Here is an 8147-nt window from a genome sequence, read left to right as displayed (position 1 = left end):
CAAGTGAGTTAAAAAAATGAATGAAGAGAGGAAGCAACGAAAAAAAGCACTGCTGGATTATGATGAATGCAGCGCTTCACTGGGATTTAAGAGGCTGGACAACCTGTTCTGTTATTGGCTTGGGGTTACACACCCATGTTGGGCCAAGGGCGTGTGTGGACATCCAGTATAATGTAGTCCTTTGGGTCTCACAGCGTATTAGTGCTGGCATGAGTGTGAGCTGCACATGTGATGGGAGAATGCACTGTGCTTGTAGATGGCTAGAATTCCTATTTAATGGGATGCTGGCACAGTTGTTCTTATTAAGAACTTTACAAGTCTTATTACCTGACATCAGACCTGCCCCCTGGCCACTGTCAGGTTTATATGATGTGATATAATATTGATATGAGGCCAGAAACCGTTTTAGTCTAGTTCTTTAAAAAATTATTGTTGACTTCAATGTGTTTTCACTTGGTTTTGGAAGACTAAGGTGCGGATATATACACTGTTGTTTTTTCACACATGTTTTTAACCATTATTATCATCACCATTTCTATGTCTAGAATGGAAAAGCTAGAGCAGATAAATAATAAAATCAAAAAGCTTAAACTCACAAAAAAGATTAACTAAAATCATTTGAGACGGAAGTTTTTTTAATTAGTGTGATCCCTTTTAACCTTTTCCGCATTTCACATTTATTTAGCTAAGACTTATAACGGCAGGGAAAACGCTGTGTAATGTGTCTGTAAAAGATAAACAGAAAACAGGAAGTAAACTGATTCAAAAGTGACAAGTTGATATCATTCGAGGTTTTGGAATGTGTGCATTCATTTGCATCCTCACCAAGGCATACTTTCTGAAGTCCTTTCATGGATGCTGATGGAATGCCAGCTCCAGGGTCCGACAGGCACCGCTGGACCAGAGAGCTCCCCCTAAAACGACAGCAGCTTGTTCAAGCTATAGTATTGTTTACACACTGCCAAACCGCTCTACACAGATTGATCAGCACTCGACGATAGCTCTTACCTTGCAGGCAGATTACACTGCTGGACTGTTGACCCTGCCTTGACAGTCATCCATTCACCATCTTGAGCAGTACAACAAGTACTGTAAAATACACTGTAATACTCTCGTATGTACAAAATGGCACACTGGTTTCCTGTTTTGTAGGTCCACCTTAGCTAAAACAAAGGCAGCCTAATAAAGCAGCCCTGCAAAAATACCCACCTACATACCTTCATAGAGGTTTTGTTGAATCTGTTTTAAGAGGGGTCGTTGCAACTTTAAAAAGGTGATAGAAGATTATTTAGGGTATTTCACATTGTTCCTTAAGGGATCCTAACAGGGTCTGTAACATTGGTTGAGCTGAAATGGCCTGGGACTATTCTATCCGCCCTGAATCCCTGTGAAATAGCCCTAAAATGAAAACAGATTTCTCCTTAAATTGTATGTTCATGAATATTTAGATAAGCTGCGTGCTGATTGGTTGGTTTGCAACGAGCATAGCTAGGAGCAAAGACCAACATGGCCAACAGAAATGTAGAAAGTGTCAGCATTGCCTGTACAGCATGAAGCATTTACAACCGTGGTTCATTTTCAATAGTCTTGAAAAACTTCAAACTTTCTTCTCTGTAATTCCCTGGAAGTCACAGAGCACGCAAGCTAGAACTAGTGCGCGCGACTCATCCAGAACAGCTGGTCTCACACCAGTGGTCTGTGCTTAAATTTGGGTTGTGAACAAAAGTACAGACGAGCAATATAATGTACAGCCATCAAGTTGACGTCAACTTTTTGCTTTGTTGGGATTCGCCCGTTTTCAGCTGCAGTTTCAAATTTGACATTTGTATATGAAAAAGGTGAGGTTTTATGTATGTCCATTTTACCCTGCAATCTGCGTTATTCAACTATGAGGAGGTAAACTTGGGTTTGCATTCTATCACCCTTTAAAAGAAATTGGGGGGGGGGGGGGGGGTCTAGTTGTGAAGATTAGACTACCCTCATTGATAAAAGATGCCAATATTAGCATGCCCTTCAACAGAAAATGTAGGATACCCTCTCGTCTCTGGGTAAGTTGGTGGACTCGGGACCGGACTGAAGGAACCATCGTGTGTCTGGCTTTGTCTCTACCTCAGCTAGGCGTACAAAGGAGCATGGTTTAGGACTCAGATTCTCCTGACCAGCGGCCTCCAGACGCCGTCGCTTCTGGCCATCCTTCACCTCTGAGACACCAGATAGAAAAGGGCAAAGTCACAAATGTACATAAGTGCAAAGAGTGCTGTGACTATAACCAGGTAGTATGCCTATCTTACATTTTGGTAGTAAAAACAATCTATGGAGGCCCCGGGGTCAGCTGAGAAGAAAAAAATATAACTGTGCACACGGATTCATAATCTTAATAAACGTGAGCAAAGTAGGAAAGATATTCACAGATTCAAACTTCTGGGATTAATTACTCTATAGCAAAATGATATTAAATCACTAACGTGGAAAGGTTAACAATGAGCTACAAACTATTTTTTATCAACAGAGCTGTTCTCCAATCTGGAGAAATAAGACACCAAAATATCTGTATCTATTTTAATGATTTAATAAGGTAGTGTCTCCAAACTTATGTTTTAACAGTAGATGCTGTAGTACAACTAGGAGGAGACAAGTTATAATTAAGGTAAGAATATATAATATATTATATATATATATTAATTTAATATATATATATATATATATATATATATATATATAGAGTAGCTTTCCTATTTTGCTCACGTAATATATTATTATGAATTCGTGCTCTCGGTTTGGTTTTTTTCTCAGCTGACCCAGGGGGAACGTACTAACCTGGTTGTGAGAGGACATTGTCTTCAGAATCAGACAGAGTGCTCTCTGTCTTTCAAGTTGACGTTGCCACCGTTTTCCTCGCCAGCTTCCATCCTGAGATGCAAACAGAGCATACAGACTGGATAGGTATCTTAAGATGTCAGCTCTTACTGAAAATAAACCTTTAAGCATAAATGTAGAACAAACAATACTCATTGTAAACATTGTAATTTCCCCTTGCGGGATTATAAACTACACTTTTAGTCAAGCCATGACAGTTCATTTAGCGGTTACTCCTCTCTCTACACCTGCTTACTGAAATTGCCCCGTGAAAGTTATAAAGCAGATAAACATTTCACAGGCGTGCAGGCCTGGACGTAACGTTGATTGACGTTAGCATTATAAAATCCTTAACCAAGCCATAAAGAATATTGGTTAAAATGTGTAAAAATAGTTCAGATGCGTGACACTGGATAGAGGAAAAACTATGTTCAATAAAAAAAAAAAAGGTTTTAGAGTCATCCATAAAATGAAAGGTGACAACGCCCAGTTTCAGTTTCAGCTCATTTTCAAAATTAAACATCATGCAAGTTGTGCTAGCTAGTCAGCTAACGTTAAACAAAGTTACGTTATCTTGTTCACTGCCTACACCACTAACCCGTGTTCGTTTCATTGTATTAGCTAACGTTACTTTTCCATCTCCGAGACATTTGAGTCCATCTGGCAAGCTCATTTCAAGCTGGACAACGTTAGCCTAACAGCTAACTTTAGCAGGAGCAAATGGCCTTACGTTTTCACAAAGTTAGCAGAGCAACGTAACTTACATGCTGAGCAAGTCGTTTTGTCTTACCTAAAGAAGTCTGTATTAAACCACAGTGTAGAAAATTGGTCAACGCTAACTGACAGAAGCAAGACAACAACCTTCTTGCTCTGTCCTCATCTAGCTAGCTAACTTTGAATTTCAGCGGGTCTTCCGACGTCAGTGGTGTCCTACAATTGGAGTACCGTAAGTGCGCTTGAAGAGCGCGGACAAAATAAGTGAGGCCGTTTTACCGTGCTAAAGAAGGTAAACACGCAAAACAAGATTCCACTCGGGGTTGTCAAACCAGTTTCACTCGGCCACACGGAAAATGAAAATCACATCAAGGCCTGACATTAATAGTTTTATTGACATGCTGTTATTTAATCAAAAAGTAAAAAATCTTTGACTGTATTACTGCATCTTCTCACTTACAGTTTGGTCGACATAAAGCCCTAAACAAGTCTGCAGAATAGTTCCTTAGCCATCATAAAGTTAAGCTAACAAGCAAAACAATGATTACATCTTTAAAAGCCGGCTACCCACAGCTGACTCACACCAACCTGTTTCACAGCCTGAACATGCCCTCACCGGGTCAGTGGAGATTTTTAAATCTCAACGTGGGCAAATCTGACAAATTCAGTTCTATGTTTGAGAAACAGTTTCCCATTTGTGAATCTGAATTGATATGCGGGCCGGATCAAAATTTGTGAGGGCTTTATTTGGCCCGGGCCTTGAGTTTGACACATGTGCACTACATCGTCAATTAATCTATTCAATCAATGTATTTATTTGTTACACTTATCATAAAAAATACAATTCCAACAAAATGTAATCTGTAAGTTCTTAAAATTTAAGCAGCAAAACTACCAAGGTGTGAGGTGTGGGGTGTGACCACAAAGGGTCACAGTCTATGTCACTATAATGGTATAAAGTAATAAGAAGTCTGCTTATTGAATGATAATTACATATTTGTGTTATGTGTCAAAAGTATAGATCAGAAACAGTGAATAGGCAGTTAAATGACCTTATAGTGGAATAGTCTTCTGTTATAACAACTCTCCCTTGACATTTAACGGATGGAAGCTGCTTTTGGTGACAAATTAGATTATTATGGAGAAAAACGTGCCTGCATGGTTTATGGAATTGATGCCCCTATCCCCTGGGGTTTGGACACCTGTAATGTAACTTCTACTCACACATACAGATTCTCGTTACTGTCTGGTTACACTGGCAACAGGAATGGCCAGCAACTTGTTGTAGAAGTGTTATATATCTAGTACTATTTACACCTTTGTCGTGTATAGGTAGGTCTACACTTGGATATTTGAATGTGAAATGGTACCTAAGTGACATTTCCTAGAATATGTTTTTTTTTAGATTATTTTTTGGGCATTTTTGGCCTTAATTGACGGGACAGCTGAAGATATGAAAGGGGAGAGAGAAGGGGGGATGACAGCAAGAAAGTTTAGTTTTGTACTTTAGTATTCTGAAATATCAGTTTGTTAACGATGAAAAACATGCAACAGATACTTCTCAAGTCTATCTTTGAAAGGAAGTATTCATTTCAAGGAAGGAACGCTCATGGTGAACTGTAATGGAGTTTTCTGTGGACGAGGCAGAACCAATTCAGTTAGTGGTTGGCAGTCTGTGTCTGTTTTGTATTTATAATCCTATCGCCCTCTGATTACATTTTTCTTCATGCCAAAAGAAAAAAGTAGATTGCTTTCTTTTAGGCTTTAGATCTCTTATACTTCTAAGGTAGAAAATAATTCTGATGAAATCTGTTAAAGGAGGACTGCACAGGAGTTATCTCTGCCACGTTATCAAGGTTGTTTCTCATGTTATGTATGGATGTGTGCAATACAGTTTCTTTTAAGCAGCCTGGGAGGGGCACTCTCAATTTTGTTGTTTGTTGTCTATAATGACAATAACAGCTTTTATACTTATCTTAATGCAGCAGAAATCTCAGAAGAACATATCACCAACCTGGGTAATTAAACCAAACCTTCTGCATGAAAGGACCGAACAAAGAATCTACACTGGATTCTACAACCTACAGTACTTCATTTGAAAATCCATCTCCTGCTTTATTTTGATCAATTTTTTATTTTTAATTAAAAACATAAACATTTACAAACAGTTCCAAACAATACACTGGGACATAGGAACACGTCCCAGGACCAAAAATAAATACTATACTAAATACTAAGAGGGAAAACGGGAGGGAGGGAGCAAGCACACACAACACACACACACACACCCACACACCACCACACACACACACACACACACACACAACACACACCACACACACACACACACACACAACAGGGACCTAACACCTGTGTGAGTTACCCCTCACGAGTCCTAAATGCTCTGCTAAGTGTCCAGGTTTTCCGGCGCTCCATTATCCTCCGTGGAGCGTTCATGTACACCACACCAGGTAGGAAAGGGTCCACATGCGGATTACAGGTCGGGGGGGGGGGGGGGGGGGGGGGTGGGGGGTGTGTGGTTTGTCCAACATAAATCCACTAGATTTTGTCTTTAAACTTCTTAGATAGGGCTCGGTCTCAAGTAAGAAATCAGGATTCCCATTAGGTCCTTGTCATGCCACTTGATGTTTTAGTGATGCATATTCCAAAATACATTCTACCAGTTGGCATCCGGTTAGTCTGGGTCAGCGTGTCCATTGCTGGGACACAGCCTGACGCCCCGGATGTCCCTCCCCTCTCGCTATCTCCGCTATCAGGGCATACCCCCACCCAGGACTGTTAAAGAACAAAATCTCTGCATCCTGTGGCACTGGAGCAATCCAGAAGTGGAACTTGAAGGATATAGACTAGGTAATGCTAGACTAACAGAGAGTCTAGTCTAGCATAGGCAGGTGGACCTTTCTACTAACTAAATATTGTTAATATAATATAAATGTGTCACTCTTTTTTACTTCTGTTGAAATAAGTATGTGATGGAATATCATGACCTTTCTACTAACTGTTAAGATAAATGCTGACAGACGTCCTTTTTCTGAGAGTAGGGAAGCAGAAACACTGTGGCCTGTCCCTTTACTGGCATCATACGTTTCACTTCCACAATGGACAGGGTTATATATCTTCATTCGGACGCTGTGCTAGGAGTCGATCACTGCAAAAGAAGAAGTAGAACATCATAATCATCATCATCATCATCAATCATCATCACATCATCATCTTTTCACTGACAGCATGATGAAGACTCTCTGCTTCACCCTGGGCTGCTGCTGCTCTCCGCCTGCTGCTGCAACGCCACACGTGAGTGATCTGTGACTGCATTGGTGGAATGTAACTAAGTACATTTACTCAAGTACGGTACATAAGTACACATTTGAGGTACTTGTACTTTACTTGAGTATTTTCTTTTCATGCCACTTCTACTTCTACTCCACTACATTTCAGAGAGAAATATTCTACTTTAGTTCTTCTCCATTCCTGACAGCTTTAGTTACTAGTTACTTTAGACAGCAGTTACTAGTTACTTCAGTTACTAGTTACTTTAGTTACCTCTCCATTCATCTGACAGCTCTAGTTAACGGCTCCAGGTCCAGCTGAGATGATGATGTCATTAAACACACAGCTGGTTGGATCCTTTACTCTTTCTAACATGGGGGGAGAGTTCTTTACTTTTACTTTAAGTACATTTTCCTAATGATAATTTTAGACTTTTACTTACTTTTCAATGCCGGACTTTTACTTTACTTTTACAGTGCGATATTAGAACCTTTACTTTAGTAAATGATCTGAATACTTCTTCCACCACTCTGTGATTGTGTGTCTTCATCTTCAGAGTTTCATGTTGGTTCTGACTCGATCCATTTACCTTCCTCACAGTTCAACATGTGGAGTACAGCACGGCTCCTAAAGAGTGCTGCTTCAACTTTTTCACACAGAGAATACCACTAAAGCATGTGTCCACCATAACCAAGACCCACAGCGCCTGTCCCAACAAGGCATTCATGTAAGTGTGTGCATCGTTCTTCTACCTTTTTTTGTCTTGTAAGTGGTGATGACATGATGAATAGAAAGATGGATGACCATGACCTCCAGACATGATCACAACGCCACAGCATCCGTTAGAATTCATTGTAAACATTAATAAATTCAGCTTACAGCCCAAAACGTTGACCAACATGATTTTTAGAAGCTAAGACTGTATTTTTGTGTTTTGACCATTTGTGAACTGTGTTTTACGCCGTCTTGTTTGACAAGCTTTCATATGTTACACTACTTTTGTGAACCCGAGATTTCTGTAAACTCATTTCAAACGTCTGACTGTTCCAAACGATCTCTCTACACGCTGCTCTGGAACAATTTGGGGCGCCAAATAAAGGAGAAGTCAAGAAGATATCTTTAAACGCCCTTAGATCTCAGAGGGTTGAGCAATAGAAGGTGCAGCTAAGATTTCTCTTGTGTGTGTTTTGCAGAGTCCACACTACCAACGGAAGACAGTTCTGCTACAGAAAGTTTCCAGTGGGCTCAGAAAATCTACAATCAGCTGCAGTAAACCGTGGGCACGG

At 40.1% G+C, this 8147-nt stretch overlaps 1 long non-coding RNA gene across 2 annotated transcripts in view; it reads left to right on the top strand.

The window, feature by feature from the left end:
• The first annotated feature begins 6725 nt into the window (after positions 1-6725).
• LOC116693491 (uncharacterized) overlaps positions 6726-8147 on the top strand; it is a 1754-nt gene continuing 332 nt past the window's right edge. Inside the window, exons 1-3 of one of the 2 annotated variants that reach the window (XR_004332928.1) lie at positions 6726-6885; positions 7462-7588; positions 8055-8144. This is a non-coding gene — a long non-coding RNA (uncharacterized LOC116693491). Of the gene's footprint in view, positions 6886-7461; positions 7595-8054; positions 8145-8147 lie in introns of those variants that run through there. The other variant, XR_004332927.1, reaches the window with a different exon arrangement.

Source organism: Etheostoma spectabile, chromosome 8, assembly GCF_008692095.1.
Source record: "Etheostoma spectabile isolate EspeVRDwgs_2016 chromosome 8, UIUC_Espe_1.0, whole genome shotgun sequence".
NCBI lineage: Eukaryota > Metazoa > Chordata > Actinopteri > Perciformes > Percidae > Etheostoma > Etheostoma spectabile.
The sequence above is the reverse complement of the archived record's forward strand: the minus strand, read 5'-3'. Positions and strand labels throughout refer to the sequence as shown.